This window comes from Haliotis rufescens, unplaced genomic scaffold (genome assembly GCF_023055435.1).
Source record: "Haliotis rufescens isolate VD_foot unplaced genomic scaffold, xgHalRufe1.0.p SCAF_10, whole genome shotgun sequence".
NCBI classification, from domain to species: Eukaryota; Metazoa; Mollusca; class Gastropoda; order Lepetellida; family Haliotidae; genus Haliotis; species Haliotis rufescens.
The window spans coordinates 45,731,038-45,751,924 of NW_025963780.1; the positions used below are offsets into that span (position 1 = coordinate 45,731,038).

At 38.8% G+C, this 20,887-nt stretch overlaps 1 protein-coding gene and 1 long non-coding RNA gene across 3 annotated transcripts in view; one reads left to right on the plus strand and one right to left on the minus strand.

Moving 5' to 3' along the window:
- The window catches only part of LOC124126804 (QRFP-like peptide receptor), a 122,165-nt gene that overhangs the window by 5,296 nt on the left and 95,982 nt on the right, over positions 1 to 20,887 (plus strand). The gene's annotated exons all lie outside the window — the stretch shown is intronic.
- On the minus strand, positions 1,640 to 7,643 carry LOC124126805. Of its 2 annotated transcripts, XR_007219731.1 has the most exons (3): positions 6,494 to 6,541; positions 5,445 to 5,789; positions 1,640 to 2,811 (listed from the first exon to the last, which is right to left on the minus strand). It is a non-coding gene; the product is annotated as an uncharacterized LOC124126805 (long non-coding RNA). The 2 variants fall into 2 exon arrangements; XR_006859841.2 differs by lacking the exons at positions 5,445 to 5,789; positions 6,494 to 6,541 and adding an exon at positions 7,570 to 7,643.

Here is a 20,887-nt window from a genome sequence, read left to right on the forward strand (position 1 = left end):
CTTTAGAGTCGTGGTTCATAATTTGCATTCGCTTGTTCATGCACGGCGCACAATTGAGATGATTGTTTGTTTGTTGAGAGCATGATACTTTAGTGATACTCACCTGATACTCACCTGATACTCACATGATTCACACCTGATACTCACATACTTACATGATACTTACATGATACTCACATGATACACACCTGATACTCACATGATACTCACATGACACTCACATGATACACACATGATACACACCTGCTACATGATACTTACATGATACTCACATGATACACACATGATACTCACATGATACACACCTGATACTCACACGATACTCACATGATACTCACATGATACACACCTGATACTCACATGATACTCACATGATACACACCTGCTACATGATACTTACATGATACTCACATGATACACACATGATACTCACATGATACACACCTGATACTCACACGATACTCACATGATACTCACATGATACACACCTGATACTCACATGATACACACCTGCTACATGATACTTACATGATACTCACATGATACACACATGATACTCACATGATACTCACATGATACTCACATGATACTCACATGATACACACATGATACACACCTGCTACATGATACTTACATGATACTCACATGATACACACATGATACTCACATGATACACACCTGATACTCACACGATACTCACATGATACACACATGATACACACCTGCTACATGATACTTACATGATACTTACATGATACTCACATGATACACACCTGCTACATGATACTTACATGATACTCACATGCTTCACACCTGATACTCACATGATACTCACATGATACACACCTGCTACATGATACTTACATGATACTCACATGATACACACATGATACTCACATGATACACACCTGATACTCACACGATACTCACATGATACTCACATGATACACACCTGATACTCACATGATACTCACATGATACACACCTGCTACATGATACTTACATGATACTCACATGATACACACATGATACTCACATGATACTCACATGATACTCACATGATACTCACATGATACACACATGATACACACCTGCTACATGATACTTACATGATACTCACATGATACACACATGATACTCACATGATACACACCTGCTACATGATACTTACATGATACTCACATGATACTCACATGATACTCACATGATACACACCTGCTACATGATACTTACATGATACTCACATGATACACACATGATACTCACATGATACACACCTGATACTCACACGATACTCACATGATACTCACATGATACACACCTGATACTCACATGATACTCACATGATACTCATATGATACACACATGATACTCACATGCTTCACACCTGATACCCACCTGATACTCACATGATACACACCTGATACATGATACTTACATGATACTCACATGATACATACATGATACTCACATGATACACACCTGATACTCACGCGATACTCACATGATACTCACATGATACTCAAACACCTTGTTTTGGAAAGTGACCTTGTTTTACATAACGCTTTCGCAGTGCCATGGCTTGTTGAAAATAAGGTTCTAAATTTACGCTCCGTGAAAACAGGAACAGCACACGAAGAAGGAGCGAGACATTTTAATGTTCATCGAAACACAATATAATCTTTTTGGATACGTTATCTACAGCAGGACAACACTCATGACTTTCCACGAACCGGCCGTCCACTTGTGACGTCAAGTCAACAAGACAACCATATTCGGTTGGTGCATCTATGGATTGAATACCAAACTGCCACACTTTCAGCTCTGACATTTCCAGGGTTGAGAACAATTTCTGGCAGAACTGTACGTAACCGGTTGAGAGAGCACAACAAATTGAATGTTAATTGAGTTGTTACACAACCCCTCTTGTTATGAGCAGATGAATGCCAAAATATTATACAATAATTATTGCTTTTTTAATAATATAATATTTACATCAATTGATATGAAGCACAATTGTCACCTGGTGGTGGTAGGCGTTTGTACAGTTAAACGTGACACTATACTCTCATAGAACAGCATAGGGGGTAGCAATATTTTTAAAAGGAGATGGTAAAGTACAGCCTTATAATTAATCTACATGTTCTTTGTTATCGACAAAGTGTCACAAAACGGTTTATTGCCTTTGATAGACACAATATCCATGACCTTTGATATTTGCATGATTCGAATTCTTAGAAACGTAAAGAGAACGTTCAATACACAATCATGTCGTTTTAACAAATCATTCACTTAACGAAGTGAAGTTTGCGAATCGTCTTGCCAAGACTCAATAATCATGCGAGAAATAACGTTGTTGAGTTGAAGCTGGGCAATCAGTCATCAGTGGCAGTGCACCTCAGCCTTGCCCAGAGTGCAATTCCCAACTTTGGGCACGACGCGGGCAATACGTACGGCACCACACCAGATCGTCATAGACTCCGCCTCACCAGGACTGACTGCAAAGTAAACTATTCTTGTTTACGTCCCGTATCTCATAGCAAGATGCCGAAATCCGAGCAAGGGGGTCATACATTTTAATTACGCCAACGTTATCGTTGCAGCGGTGGCAGTGGTGTCGATTACATCATCAATTGCGTCTGTGCTGATTCTTGAGAGCTCAGAACATACACGTACACCGTGGTCGTCAAGGTCACCGAATCTCGACTCCAACTGAGCGTCTGTGGATGAGCTGAGCAGACGGTTAGGCCAGAACCTTCTCCAGGCTTCTTGATTCCATGGGCACGAGGTGTTGTTGATTGAAACCGATGTCTGAAATGATACAGATTTTAGACGTTCTGATCTGTGTAATGCGTGTCTCATGGCCCCGTATACAAACAAACAAACTTGCTTTTATTAACTCGCTTATCATAAACCATATGGATAACAGTTATTTATATGACACCATCAGTTGGGAGATTTCGCCGCCCGCCATGGGACTTGGTGATGTATTGGCCACCTCAGCCTTATCTGTCCCAGTTATGTAACGTGTTCTGAATGTGAAGTCCCCCTTTCACACCAGCAGACAGTGTATCTACTTCAAACATGTGCATTACCGAGAAGACGATTGGATACACGTTCTTGCTTGGATGACAATATCTCCGATATTTCTGGGCATGATTCATTACGATGTGTACATTTTACAGAACAAAGCGAGAGAGAAATCATTGCATATATATATATGCTTATTCAGACATTGTCGTTTACAAATTTATCATTAGATGATATGGGTAACAAAGCATGGCCATGTAGTATCAACGCTTTTTCACATTGTTAGAATTGGATACACATGTAGTATCCACTCTTTACGTACATAGCATTGTATTTAGTATCAACTCTGTGGTGAGCGGATACAGCTGGTGCAACCGACAAGGCAGGACATGCTTCCCCTTCCCCAACACCTGGTGTCATCGACAGGGCAGGACATGCTTCCCCTTCCCCAACACCTGGTGTCATCGACAGGGCAGGACATGCTTCCCCTTCCCCAACACCTGGTGTCATCGACAGGGCAAGACATGCTTCCCCCTTCCCCAACACCTGGTGTCACCGACAGGGCAGGACATGCTTCCCCTTCCCCAACACCTGGTGTCATCGACAGGGCAAGACATGCTCCCCTTCCCCAACACCTGGTGTCACCGACAGGGCAGGACATGCTCCCCCTTCCCCAACACCTGGTGTCATCGACAGGGCAGGACATGCTTCTCCTTCCCCAACACCTGGTGTCATCGACAGGGCAAGACATGCTCCCCTTCCCCAACACCTGGTGTCACCGACAGGGCAGGACATGCTCCCCCTTCCCCAACACCTGGTGTCATCGATGGTTTTCAGTTATTCATTCATACAGGTTTCAGCGTTATTTTGTCTTTTACGCCCAGTGGAATCTATTTCGTGGGACATCGAGACTGGTTATTGACTGGCGTTGACGTTATAGATTTACATGTCATTACCAAACAAAATCTAGGTTAGTACTTGCAGTCAGACCTATCAGTTGAGAGGCAACTAGCCGAAATGTGCAAAACATGCTATAATCGGAATATCGGAAGCATCCGTCATCTGCTGGCTGAGAACACGACGCCAGCCTTCACGCGGGCAGTCAGACTATTGCAGCTGGACGTGCAATGACACATCAGATACACGTGCAATGACACAATCAGATACATACATGTGCAATGACACAATCAGATGCATATGTGTGCAGTGACACAATCAGATACACGTGCAGCGACACAATCAGATACACGTGCAATGACACAATCAGATACACGTGCAATGACACAATCAGATACACGTGCAATGACACAATCAGATACACGTGCAATGACACAATCAGATGCATACATGTGCAATGACACAATCAGATACACGTGCAATGACACAATCAGGTGCATACATGTGCAATGACACAATCAGATGCATACATGTGCAATGACACAATCAGATACATGTGCAATGACACAATCAGATACACGTGCAATGACACAATCAGGTGCATACATGTGCAATGACACCATCAGATACACGTGCAATGACACATCAGATACACGTGGAATGACACAATCAGATACACGTGCAATGACACAATCAGGTACATGTGCAGTGACACAATCAGATACACGTGCAGTAACACAATCAGCTACCCCCAGGTAAAAACGTATCACTACTGAGGCGCACAAAACATGGATTACTTTGAAAATTAACCACATCCATTTGGTGCTATTTTAAAAAAAACGCTCTTCATCAAAGTTGTCAAACAGATCTGTTTCCTGTTTGTGCCGCTACCGTCACTGATCTTTGCACACATCTGTGATGAGCATGATGCGTTTGAATAATTCAAGGATTAAAAATCTGAAATCTGAAATTTTAATTTAAGATGCTACGTGGCGTCGAGAACAATTCCTGCAACAAACATTGATCAAATATAATCAATACTTACTTGTTTTGTTACTATTTCATATACATGATATGAAGTTGTGAGTTGTAACTGTGGCTTGTATTTTATGCATGACGTTGTGTCGACGCACGCGGTGTATCTAGATTCCGCTATTGCTGCCTACGATCTGAGGAAGCATAAGAGAAAGTGAGTTGGGTTTAACGTCGCTTTCAACAGTATTCCAGTCATATCACAGCGTGTCAGCTTTATGTGAGAGGAAAGCCCAAAGTTTAAGTCGTTTAGCACTTTAATGACGACGGTCTGTGAAACACTGAGTCTTGACCAGAAAAACAAGTGGTTGACATCATGAGCATCGATCCACGCAAACTGGGATACGATGACATGCATCAACCAAATCAGCGAGCATGACCATCCGTTGTCGTTAGTCGCCTCTAACGACAAGCATATTCGCCTTTTACGGCAAGCATGGGCTGCTGAAGTGGGACACAACTTGACCCGCAAGCAGGCAACGTACCTTCCTCTTTAACCGTGTCTTCTATACATCAGGGTTGTAGTTTTGTCCAAAGTAATTTAGGGAAGATGGTATTGACGATGTGCTCGGTTATAAAACCTGTCCCAACATACTGTTAACTGAGTCGCGGACGTGGAGGAGGACATGATGGGTGCGCCAAACGTAGGCGTTAAAGGCTAGAACTCCTGGAATATTGGTCGACATAAAAGTAAGTTGATTGTTGACAGGTTGAAATCACCCCTCTTGTCGTGCAGTCTTCTGGAGATCTTTTGGTATATACCCTGAATCTTCATCCAGAGGTCAAATTTCCCTTGTTTTGACTTTGCCAATCGGAGAAATAAATCCGACCTGTATACGTGAAGAAGCAGATCAGTCAGAAGAGGAGCACGGTTGGTGCCCATGGGGATGCCCACTACTTAACGCATTGCCTTATCCCCACATTTCACACAGATATTTTCTCTGAGGAAGTAAACATGTGCTTCCCTGTTTGACAACTTCACCTCTGAGGATAGAGCTGTTACTATGTCTGTGGTCTCCATGGTCACAAACAAATGTAACATGGATCGCGAAATGACGTTTTTCCTAAAGCTGATATGAAGGATAGTGGTGTACAAAGTTGAAAAATCAAACGTTTTGACAGAATTAATCTTGGTTCTTTTTGATATTGCAAAACTTCAAGCATCGACATGGTATCAATTCCATTTGTTTCAAATAATATCTGTGAATATAAAGTCCTCCTTTGATAGTATTAAGGATTGTAATTGATCTTTTAGACGGGGTTTTGGTGGTATATTTTGTATTATGTTTCTCCCCTTTGTCATCTTTTAGCTTTGGAATTCAGGACAAAAGACATGTCTTCAGGTTTTAGAGTCAAGTCAAAAGGTGATAGTACGGAAATGTTTTGGCAAATGTCTTCCTCAGTAAAGACACGGGGCCTGCATGTGGCATTATTTGATATGTGCCCTGTTCCAAGTTCCTTGATCAAACAACATGGTTATGTTGAGGCCTTGTATAATCAAGGTTTTGTCCCGAGTTTGGGAACTTGATTATACCTTAATAAGAAGAAGAGGAACGATTACAGTCAAGCAGTTTACTGTCAGTGGTGTTGTGTTTTATAATACAGAATACAAGAGACATAATAGCAATACATGGTACATAGAATGATAACAGTATGAATACATGAAACATATAGAATAATGATAGAACAATCGAATAAGCAACGGTTATAATACTTGAGGGGGAAAGCTGGAAAGCTAGGGGATATAGCTATAGGTAGAGCTAAGCACACTTTCATGTCTAGAGAGAGCATTACATCATGACACCAACATTATGACCTGTGACTGCATTTGTAAGTAACGTCATTATAAATACGCTTGGCTTTTTACGTCTGAAGTGAGACGCGCTATTTACTAAATGTAGATAGACATATACGCGATAAACGATAATAACAATAACCTCAAACCAAGTATAATAAAACATGTAGATGTAGGATTTGAACGATATTGATAATCATAATAGTATCATTTGCACGGAGTAGACTTATCACGATGTTAGATTTGATTTCTAAGTTCATCAATGCTTTGTCATCGTGTGTATCAAAATATGATAGAGTAACAGATTCTGTAACGGCCGAACATTAGATATACAGACTAACTGTCTGTGTCTTTATCCTTCAACATACCGCCCGATTAACGTTACTTTCATGACACTTATTTGATACATATTGTATTCTGATATCATGTATATTCGGATATTGATAATGGAAAATCATATTCAATTAATAGGTAATTACTGCTCATTTACGGACACATGTGGTGCTAAACACATTTCATAAAACATACAAAGTATAGTAAACATCTATTCATAATACATACAAGTTCTGGTAAACAAATATCTAAAACAGACACGTTATTGTGTATGATCTTTCATACGTACATAGGTAATAATGAACGCTTCATTATTTACACATACAAGGGACCCGTGCACATGCACAGTGCAAATATGTCTCCCCAATCTTACATTAGCTTGTTAGAGTTAACCATCTATAGAAACACAGACTATCTAGAATATATCACACACATATATATAATATAGGACCAAATGTATCAAATAATAAAATGTTTCTTACCTTAATAAGAAGAAGAGGAACGATTACAGTCAAGCAGTTTACTGTCAGTGGTGTTATGTACTGACCAGTGGAGATGCTTGACTTTTGTAGTAATCGCCTCGTACATTTTGACTTCGAGTGATTCCCTAGTCAATGAATTGTGCATTGTCTTCATCTAGTTCTTGACCGACGGACGATACGTCACGAGGTAGTGATGCTGTATTATTACATAATAATAACTTCTACGCCGGTGCGACTGCGGCCTCTGGACAATAGAATTCACTGAGCGCGATGGGTTTGATGGATACGTCCATCTTACATCACTGTAGCCTGCTATGTAGCTGTCAGTGTTCAGTGTGACACGTGAACGTCTACAAGATTTAATTGCTTGTTGATATGTTGTAGGTAATGAAACCTTTATGAATATTTTAATTCCATTTATATTTAGCTAATAATTATATCAGAAAACGCTAATATTTGCATAACATATTGGAACAATATTGAGTGTATTTTACACTGGTATACTTGTCACAGAGAACAACTACACACTTTTGTTGGGCTTAGAGTTTGCTTGGTTGGTTTGTTGTTTCACGAGACACTCAGCAATATTCCAGCTATATGACGGCGGTCTGTAAATAATCGAGTCTGGACCAGACAATCGGGTGACTGGTGTCATGAAGATCGATCTGCGCAATTGGCATACGATGATATGCACCAACTAAGTCAGCGAGCCTGACCACCCGATCCCGTTAATCGTCTCTTACGACAAGAATAGTCGCGTTTTACGGCAAGCATGGGTTGCTGAAGCTTAGATCTTGGATGACAGCTGGCTGGGACAGAATGGGTTTATTCCAGTTCTATTTCCTCCTTTTTCAGATTGTGCATTCTACCATTGACAACATAACGTACTTTCAACAGTGTTGGCTTCTCTCGTGGCCCATGTGTTGGTATATGCTTCGACGAATTCCATTATATGATTATACAGTTGTGATCCCAGTTGGTAGCAGGCTGCTCACGATATGTTGGTCCACATTTGAATAAAGGAATAAAGGTTGTTATTGTCAACACAAAAGAATAAAACCGACAAATCCTTTCATTATTCAATAGAAATCTCTGCTTAAACTGAGTCGATTATACGATTCCGACTATGTCATTAGCATGCGTTTATAAATCACTGTCAAATAGTAATGTTACCAAGTGTTCGTGAAAAGATGAGCGCATCCTGCCCCACCAGTGTCACCGTCACAAAAACATGCAAAGGAAAATCAATTGTCCATCTGAAAAACACAGGAACATATCGTACATGTGTAAACACAAAGGCAACAGGTAGGTAGCTGCATGATACGTGGTGGCGACTACAAGTAAACCTATTCCTTCTTCTTAGGGTCAGCGATTCTATTGTTGACTTAAACTCTGAAAGACAACGGATGTCATGTTCTTAGGACTCCGTTACACGATTGTATGTGGACTCCTAAAGACTAGGACATCCAAGAGTCTACTTATAGAGCATTATTTTGTTACGGACTTGACATGATGTCAGAGAAGAATATCCTCCAAACAAATATGTTTGTCATCTGAATAATGTTGTTCGCAAATCAGCAAAATAAGCAGGGTTCTGTGACTTCTGGAAAGTGGCCAAACTTGAGGAACGTGCAGAGCTCAAGTACTTGCAGAGTGGTGTTCGCGCTCATCCAGAGTCATCAATCCAAACAACATCAGAACGGTGGAAGTGTTTGACATCGCCACCACCAACTGAGGCAGACACTGTCCCATCAGTTGGAAAGGTCTGGCCTCCGTGTTCTGGGATGCCCAGGTGCAATCATGGTTGACTATCTTCCAACAGGCCAGAAAATAAAATGAGCATATTTTGATGCACGTGATACCGTTACGGGATGACATTAGAAGAAGTGACGTGGAAACCTGAGAAAAGGTGTGCTCTTCAGTCAAGATAATGACCAATTAGTCGTTGTCATAGCAACAATTTACGAGTGTGTCTTTGAACTCCTTCAACACTCGAGTCTTTGAAAGGCAATTAGAAGTGCTACACATAAGGAAGAGAATTCATGGATGTCAACTTTCTTACTAGTTGACAAGTCAGTGATTAGAACTTGTCCCCACTGCATGGCCGCCCAGCGTAGACACTGTCTGCACTACTGTAGACGTGCTTGACGGTAGTTTCCTGTCAAAATGGGACGTCTAGGGTCCTGACGACAATCCCTGCACATCTGGGGCGACGATGTACGGTTTGCGAAGATATTCGTCGAAGGCCAGGGATGCTTCTTGCAGTCACTGTTGCTGGCTGGAATCGATTTCGTAGGTGTGTTGTTCGAATCCAGTTGTCTTGTCGATTATTGGTTACGCGTGGCCTGCCACTCCGAGGATGGTCTCTAAATGCATTCGTCTGTTGCCAACGTTGCCATGAACACAAAATGGTGTCTCTGTGGACGTTAAATTGTTTTTCAACATCACGTTGACTCCATCCTGCAAACCAATGGCTCGTAGACGCTCATATTCGGACAGGCGTGGCATTTCGTAATGTTGAATAATTGCGTAATTTTTTATGTTTCTCTGAGTGGTTGTTGTCAGCACGATGCTAAACAACGTATATGGAATCCCGTTAACGCACAAGATTTTATACCCATTCTTGGGTAGTGCATGGGGCTTGCATAAAGGTCAACTTTTTTGTAGCAGTTGCGTTTTTGTGACTTGATTCCATACATGTACTACAATATAGAAAACCAAACTGTACTTGTTTGAAAAAAACACTCAAATATTGGTGTCACAGGAACCTTTGTTATTGAGTATATGTATGTATGTATGTATGTATGTATGTATGTATGTATGTATGTATGTATGTATGTATGTATGTATGTATGTATGTATGTATGTATGTATGTATGTATGTATGTATGTATGTATGTATGTATGTATGTATGTATGTATGTATGTATGTATGTATGTATGTATGTATGTATGTATGTATGTATGTATGTATGCATGCATGCATGCATGCATGCATGCATGCATGCATGCATGCATGCATGCATGTATGTACATGTAATGACAACAATAACAACAAAAGTAATAACATAACAAAATTGCCAAACAGCACCCATCTTTTTCTCCTGATCTGGCTGCGTCCGGCTTCCATCTTGTCCTGTTTCCACTTTATGAAGTCTAGAGAAGGACTTACAAGAAACTGGAATGAGATCCCTTCAACTTCTCAATGTGGAAGGGGATTGTGTTGAAAAATAAATAGTTTTAATGTCTTAAGATCAAGTCTGTCGATCTATGTGAGTCAATCATCAATCTAATCTTGATATGATTTGAGGTTATCAGCGCAGGGTCCCTCAGTAGCATTCAATGTAACACAATACACAACATTAAACACTCGCTATCTGTCATTCCATGTAACACAATACACAACATCAGACACTCGCTATCTGTCATTCCATGTAGCACAATACACAACATCAAACACTCGCTATCTGTCATTCCATATAACACAATACACAACATCAAACACTCGCTATCTGTCATTCCATGTAGCACAATACACAACATCAAACACTCGCTATCTGTCATTCCATGTAACACAATACACAACATCAAACACTCGCTATCTGTCATTCCATATAACACAATACACAACATCAAACACTCGCTATCTGTCATTCCATGTAACACAATACACAACATCAAACACTTGCTATCTGTCATTCAATGTAACACAATACACAACATCAAACACTCGCTATCTGTCATTCCACATAACACAATACACAACATCAAACATTCGCTATCTGTCATTCAATGTAACACAATACACAACATCAAACACTCGCTATCTGTCATTCCACATAACACAATACACAACATCAAACACTCGCTATCTGTCATTCCACATAACACAATACACAACATCAAACATTCGCTATCTGTCATTCAATGTAACACAATACACAACATCAAACACTTGCTATCTGTCATTCCATGTAACACAATACACATCATCAAACACTCGCTACCTGTCATTCCATGTAACACAATACACAACATCAAACACTCGCTATCTGTCATTCCATGTAACCCAATACACAACATCAAACACTCGCTATCTGTCATTCCACGTAACAGAATACACAACATCAAACACGCGCTATCTGTCATTCCACATAACACAATACACAACATCAAACATTCGCTATCTGTCATTCAATGTAACACAATACACAACATCAAACACTCGCTATCTGTCATTCCATGTAACACAATACACATCATCAAACACTCGCTATCTGTCATTCCATATAACACAATACACAACATCAAACATTCGCTATCTGTCATTCAATGTAACACAATACACAACATCAAACACTCGCTATCTGTCATTCCATGTAACACAATACACATCATCAAACACTCGCTATCTGTCATTCAATGTAACACAATACACAACTTCAAACACTCGCTATCTGTCATTCCATGTAACACAATACACAACATCAAACACTCGCTATCTGTCATTCAATGTAACACAATACACAACATCAAACACTCGCTATCTGTCATTCCACATAACACAATACACAACATCAAACATTCGCTATCTGTCATTCAATGTAACACAATACACAACTTCAAACACTCGCTATTTGTCATTCCATGTAACACAATACACATCATCAAACACTCGCTATCTGTCATTCCATGTAACACAATACGCAACATCAAACACTCGCTATCTGTCATTCCATGTAACACAATACACAACATCAAACACTCGCTATCTGTCATTCAATGTAACACAATACACACCATCCAACACTCGCTATCTGTCATTCCATATAACACAATACACAACATCAAACATTCGCTATCTGTCATTCAATGTAACACAATACACAACATCAAACACTCGCTATCTGTCATTCCATGTAACACAATACACATCATCAAACACTCGCTATCTGTCATTCAATGTAACACAATACACAACTTCAAACACTCGCTATCTGTCATTCCATGTAACACAATACACATCATCAAACACTCGCTATCTGTCATTCAATGTAACACAATACACAACATCAAACACTCGCTATCTGTCATTCCATGTAACACAATACACATCATCAAACATTCGCTATCTCTCATTCCATGTAACACAATACACAACATCAAACACTCGCTATCTGTCATTCCATATAACACAATACACATCATCAAACACTCGCTATCTGTCATTCAATGTAACACAATACACAACATCAAACACTCGCTATCTGTCATTCCATGTAACACAATACACAACATCAAACATTCGCTATCTGTCATTCCACATAACACAATACACAACTTCAAACACTCGCTATCTGTCATTCCATGTAACACAATACACAACATCAAACACTCGCTATCTGTCATTCCATATAACACAATACACAACATCAAACACTCGCTATCTGTCATTCCATGTAACACAATACACATCATCAAACATTCGCTATCTGTCATTCCACATAACACAATACACAACTTCAAACACTCGCTATCTGTCATTCCATGTAACACAATACACAACATCAAACACTCGCTCTCTGTCATTCCATATAACACAATACACAACATCAAACACTCGCTATCTGTCATTCCATGTAATCCAATACACAACATCAAACATTCGCTATCTGTCATTCCATGTAACACAATACACAACATCAAACACTCGCTATCTGTCATTCCATGTAACACAATACACAACATCAAACACTCGCTATCTGTCATTCCATGTAACACAATACACAACATCAAACACTCGCTATCTGTCATTCCATGTAACACAATACACAACATCAAACACTTGCTATCTGTCATTCCATATAACCCAATACACAACATCAAACATTCGCTATCTGTCATTCCATATAACCCAATACACAACATCAAACACTCGCTATCTGTCATTCCATGTAACACAATACACAACATCAAACACTCGCTATCTGTCATTCAATGTAACACAATACACAACTTCAAACACTCGCTATCTGTCATTCCATATAACCCAATACACAACATCAAACATTCGCTATCTGTCATTCCATATAACCCAATACACAACATCAAACATTCGCTATCTGTCATTCCATATAACCCAATACACAACATCAAACACTCGCTATCTGTCATTCCATGTAACACAATACACAACATCAAACACTCGCTATCTGTCATTCCATATAACACAATACACAACTTCAAACACTCGCTATCTGTCATTCCATGTAACACAATACACATCATCAAACACTCGCTATCTGTCATTCCATGTAACACAATACACAACGTTAAACACTCGCTATCTGTCATTCCATATAACACAATACACAACATCAAACACTCGCTATCTGTCATTCCATGTAACACAATACACACCATCAAACACTCGCTATCTGTCATTCCATGTAACACAATACACATCATCAAACACTCGCTATCTGTCATTCCATGTAACACAATACACAACATCAAACACTCGCTATCTGTCATTCCATGTAACACAATACACAACATCAAACACTCGCTATCTGTCATTCCATGTAACACAATACACAACATCAAACACTCGCTATCTGTCATTCCATGTAACACAATACACATCATCAAACACTCGCTATCTGTCATTCCATGTAACACAATACACAACATCAAACACTCGCTATCTGTCATTCCATGTAACACAATACACAACATCAAACACTTGCTATCTGTCATTCCATGTAACACAATACACAACATCAAACACTCGCTATCTGTCATTCCATGTAACCCAATACACAACATCAAACACTTGCTATCTGTCATTCCATGTAACACAATACACAACATCAAACACTCGCTATCTGTCATTCCATATAACCCAATACACAACATCAAACATTCGCTATCTGTCATTCCATGTAACACAATACACAACATCAAACACTTGCTATCTGTCATTCCATGTAACACAATACACAACATCAAACACTCGCTATCTGTCATTCCATGTAACCCAATACACAACATCAAACACTCGCTATCTGTCATTCCATGTAACACAATACACAACATCAAACACTCGCTATCTGTCATTCCATATAACCCAATACACAACATCAAACATTCGCTATCTGTCATTCCACATAACACAATACACAACATCAAACACTCGCTATCTGTCATTCCATATAACACAATACACATCATCAAACACTCGCTATCTGTCATTCCATGTAACACAATACACAACATCAAACAATCGCTATCTGTCATTCCATGTAACACAATACACAACATCAAACACTCGCTATCTGTCATTCCATATAACACAATACAAAACATCAAAAGATCGCTATCTGTCATTCCATATAACCCAATACACAACATCAAACACTCGCTATCTGTCATTCCATATAACACAATACACATCATCAAACACTCGCTATCTGTCATTCCATGTAACACAATACACAACATCAAACACTCGCTATCTGTCATTCCATGTAACACAATACACAACATCAAACACTCGCTATCTGTCATTCCATGTAACCCAATACACAACATCAAACACTCGCTATCTGTCATTCCACATAACAGAATACACAACATCAAACACTCGCTATCTGTCATTCCACATAACACAATACACAACATCAAACATTCTCTATCTGTCATTCAATGTAACACAATACACAACATCAAACACTCGCTATCTGTCATTCCATGTAACACAATACACATCATCAAACACTCGCTATCTGTCATTCCATATAACACAATACACAACATCAAACATTCGCTATCTGTCATTCAATGTAACACTATACACAACATCAAACACTCGCTATCTGTCATTCCATGTAACACAATACACATCATCAAACACTCGCTATCTGTCATTCAATGTAACACAATACACAACTTCAAACACTCGCTATCTGTCATTCCATGTAACACAACACACAACATCAAACACTCGCTATCTGTCATTCAATGTAACACAATACACAACATCAAACACTCGCTATCTGTCATTCCACATAACACAATACACAACATCAAACATTCGCTATCTGTCATTCAATGTAACACAATACACAACTTCAAACACTCGCTATTTGTCATTCCATGTAACACAATACACATCATCAAACACTCGCTATCTGTCATTCCATGTAACACAATACGCAACATCAAACACTCGCTATCTGTCATTCCATGTAACACAATACACAACATCAAACACTCGCTATCTGTCATTCAATGTAACACAATACACACCATCAAACACTCGCTATCTGTCATTCCATATAACACAATACACAACATCAAACATTCGCTATCTGTCATTCCATGTAACACAATACACATCATCAAACATTCGCTATCTGTCATTCAATGTAACACAATACACACCATCAAACACTCGCTATCTGTCATTCCATGTAACACAATACACAACATCAAACACTCGCTATCTGTCATTCAATGTAACACAATACACAACATCAAACACTCGCTATCTGTCATTCCACATATCACAATACACAACATCAAACATTCGATATCTGTCATTCAATGTAACACAATACACAACTTCAAACACTCGCTATCTGTCATTCCATGTAACACAATACACATCATCAAACACTCGCTATCTGTCATTCCATGTAACACAATACACAACATCAAACACTCGCTATCTGTCATTCCATGTAATACAATACACAACATCAAACACTCGCTATCTGTCATTCAATGTAACACAATACACACCATCAAACACTCGCTATCTGTCATTCCATATAACACAATACACAACATCAAACACTCGCTATCTGTCATTCCATGTAACACAATACACATCATCAAACATTCGCTATCTCTCATTCCATGTAACACAATACACAACATCAAACACTCGCTATCTCTCATTCCATATAACACAATACACATCATCAAACACTCGCTATCTGTCATTCAATGTAACACAATACACAACATCAAACACTCGCTATCTGTCATTCCATATAACAATACACAACATCAAACATTCGCTATCTGTCATTCCACATAACACAATACACAACTTCAAACACTCGCTATCTGTCATTCCATGTAACACAATACACAACATCAAACACTCGCTATCTGTCATTCCATATAACACAATACACAACATCAAACACTCGCTATCTGTCATTCCATGTAACACAATACACACCATCAAACACTCGCTATCTGTCATTCAATGTAACACAATACACAACTTCAAACACTCGCTATCTGTCATTCCATATAACCCAATACACAACATCAAACATTCGCTATCTGTCATTCCATATAACCCAATACACAACATCAAACATTCGCTATCTGTCATTCCATATATCGCAATACACAACATCAAACACTCGCTATCTGTCATTCCATGTAACACAATACACAACATCAAACACTCGCTATCTGTCATTCCATATAACACAATACACAACTTCAAACACTCGCTATGTGTCATTCCATGTAACACAATACACATCATCAAACACTCGCTATCTGTCATTCCATGTAACACAATACACAACGTTAAACACTCGCTATCTGTCATTCCATATAACACAATACACAACATCAAACACTCGCTATCAGTCATTCCATGTAACACAATACACAACATCAAACACTCGCTATCTGTCATTCCATGTAACACAATACACATCATCAAACACTCGCTATCTGTCATTCCATGTAACACAATACACAACATCAAACACTCGCTATCTGTCATTCCATGTAACACAATACACAACATCAAACACTCGCCATCTGTCATTCCATGTAACACAATACACAACATCAAACACTCGCTATCTGTCATTCCATGTAACACAATACACATCATCAAACACTCGCTATCTGTCATTCCATGTAACACAATACACAACATCAAACACTCGCTATCTGTCATTCCATGTAACCCAATACACAACATCAAACACTTGCTATCTGTCATTCCATGTAACACAATACACAACATCAAACACTCGCTATCTGTCATTCCATGTAACCCAATACACAACATCAAACACTTGCTATCTGTCATTCCATGTAACACAATACACAACATCAAACACTCGCTATCTGTCATTCCATATAACCCAATACACAACATCAAACATTCGCTATCTGTCATTCCATGTAACACAAGACACAACATCAAACACTCGCTATCTGTCATTCCATGTAACACAATACACAACATCAAACATTCGCTATCTGTCATTCCATATAACACAATACACAACATCAAACATTCGCTATCTGTCATTCCATGTAACCCAATACACAACATCAAACACTCGCTATCTGTCATTCCATGTAACACAATACACAACATCAAACATTCGCTATCTGTCATTCCATATAACACAATACATAACATTAAACACTCGCTATCTGTCATTCCATGTAACCCAATACACAACATCAGACATTCGCTATCTGTCATTCCATGTAACACAATACACAACATTAAACACTCGCTATCTGTCATTCCATGTAACCCAATACACAACATCAAACATTCGCTATCTGTCATTCCATGTAACACAATACACAACATCAAACACTCGCTATCTGTCATTCCACATAACACAATACATAACATTAAACACTCGCTATCTGTCATTCCACATAACACAATACACAACATCAAACATTCGCTATCTGTCATTCCATATAACACAATACACAACATTAAACACTCGCTATCTGTCATTCCATATAACACAATACACAACATCAAACATTCGCTATCTGTCATTCCATATAACACAATACACAACATCAAACATTCGCTATCTGTCATTCCATGTAACACAATACACAACATCAAACACTCGCTATCTGTCATTCCATATAACACAATACACAACATCAAACAATCGCTATCTGTCATTCCATGTAACACAATACACAACATCAAACAATCGCTATCTGTCATTCCACATAACACAATACACAACATCAAACAATCCCTATCTGTCATTCCACATAACACAATACACAACATCAAACACTCGCTATCTGTCATTCCATATAACACAATACACATCATCAAACACTCGCTATCTGTCATTCCATGTAACACAATACACAACATCAAACACTCGCTATCTGTCATTCCATGTAACACAATACACAACATCAAACACTCGCTATCTGTCATTCCATATAACACAATACAAAACATCAAAAGATCGCTATCTGTCATTCCACATAACACAATACACAACATCAAACACTCGCTATCTGTCATTCCATATAACACAATACACATCATCAAACACTCGCTATCTGTCATTCCATGTAACACAATACACAACATCAAACAATCGCTATCTGTCATTCCATGTAACACAATACACAACATCAAACACTCGCTATCTGTCATTCCATATAACACAATACAAAACATAAAAAGATCGCTATCTGTCATTCCATATAACCCAATACACAACATCAAACACTCGCTATCTGTCATTCCATATAACACAATACACATCATCAAACACTCGCTATCTGTCATTCCATGTAACACAATACACAACATCAAACACTCGCTATCTGTCATTCCATGTAACACAATACACATCATCAAACACTCGCTATCTGTCATTCCATGTAACACAATACACAAAATCAAACACTCGCTATCTGTCATTCCATATAACACAATACACAACATCAAACACTCGCTATCTGTCATTCCATGTAACACAATACACATCATCAAACATTCGCTATCTGTCATTCCACATAACACAATACACAACTTCAAACACTCGCTATCTGTCATTCCATGTAACACAATACACAACATCAAACACTCGCTCTCTGTCATTCCATATAACACAATACACAACATCAAACACTCGCTATCTGCCATTCCATGTAATCCAATACACAACATCAAACATTCGCTATCTGTCATTCCATGTAACACAATACACAACATCAAACACTCGCTATCTGTCATTCCATGTAACACAATACACAACATCAAACATTCGCTATCTGTCATTCCATGTAACACAATACACAACATCAAACACTCGCTATCTGTCATTCCATGTAACACAATACACAACATCAAACACTTGCTATCTGTCATTCCATATAACCCAATACACAACATCAAACATTCGCTATCTGTCATTCCATATAACCCAATACACAACATCAAACTCTCGCTATCTGTCATTCCATGTAACACAATACACACCATCAAACACTCGCTATCTGTCATTCAATGTAACACAATACACAACTTCAAACACTCGCTATCTGTCATTCCATATAACCCAATACACAACATCAAACATTCGCTATCTGTCATTCCATATAACCCAATACACAACATCAAACATTCGCTATCTGTCATTCCATATAACCCAATACACAACATCAAACACTCGCTATCTGTCATTCCATGTAACACAATACACAACGTTAAACACTCGCTATCTGTCATTCCATATAACACAATACACAACATCAAACACTCGCTATCTGTCATTCCATGTAACACAATACACAACATCAAACACTCGCTATCTGTCATTCCATGTAACACAATACACATCATCAAACACTCGCTATCTGTCATTCCATGTAACACAATACACAACATCAAACACTCGCTATCTGTCATTCCATATAACACAATACACAACATCAAACACTCGCTATCTGTCATTCCATGTAACACAATACACACCATCAAACACTCGCTATCTGTCATTCAATGTAACACAATACACAACTTCAAACACTCGCTATCTGTCATTCCATATAACCCAATACACAACATCAAACATTCGCTATCTGTCATTCCATATAACCCAATACACAACATCAAACATTCGCTATCTGTCATTCCATATAACGCAATACACAACATCAAACACTCGCTATCTGTCATTCCATGTAACACAATACACAACATCAAACACTCGCTATCTGTCATTCCATATAACACAATACACAACTTCAAACACTCGCTATGTGTCATTCCATGTAACACAATACACATCATCAAACACTCGCTATCTGTCATTCCATGTAACACAATACACAACGTTAAACACTCGCTATCTGTCATTCCATATAACACAATACACAACATCAAACACTCGCTATCAGTCATTCCATGTAACACAATACACACCATCAAACACTCGCTATCTGTCATTCCATGTAACACAATACACAACATCAAACACTCGCT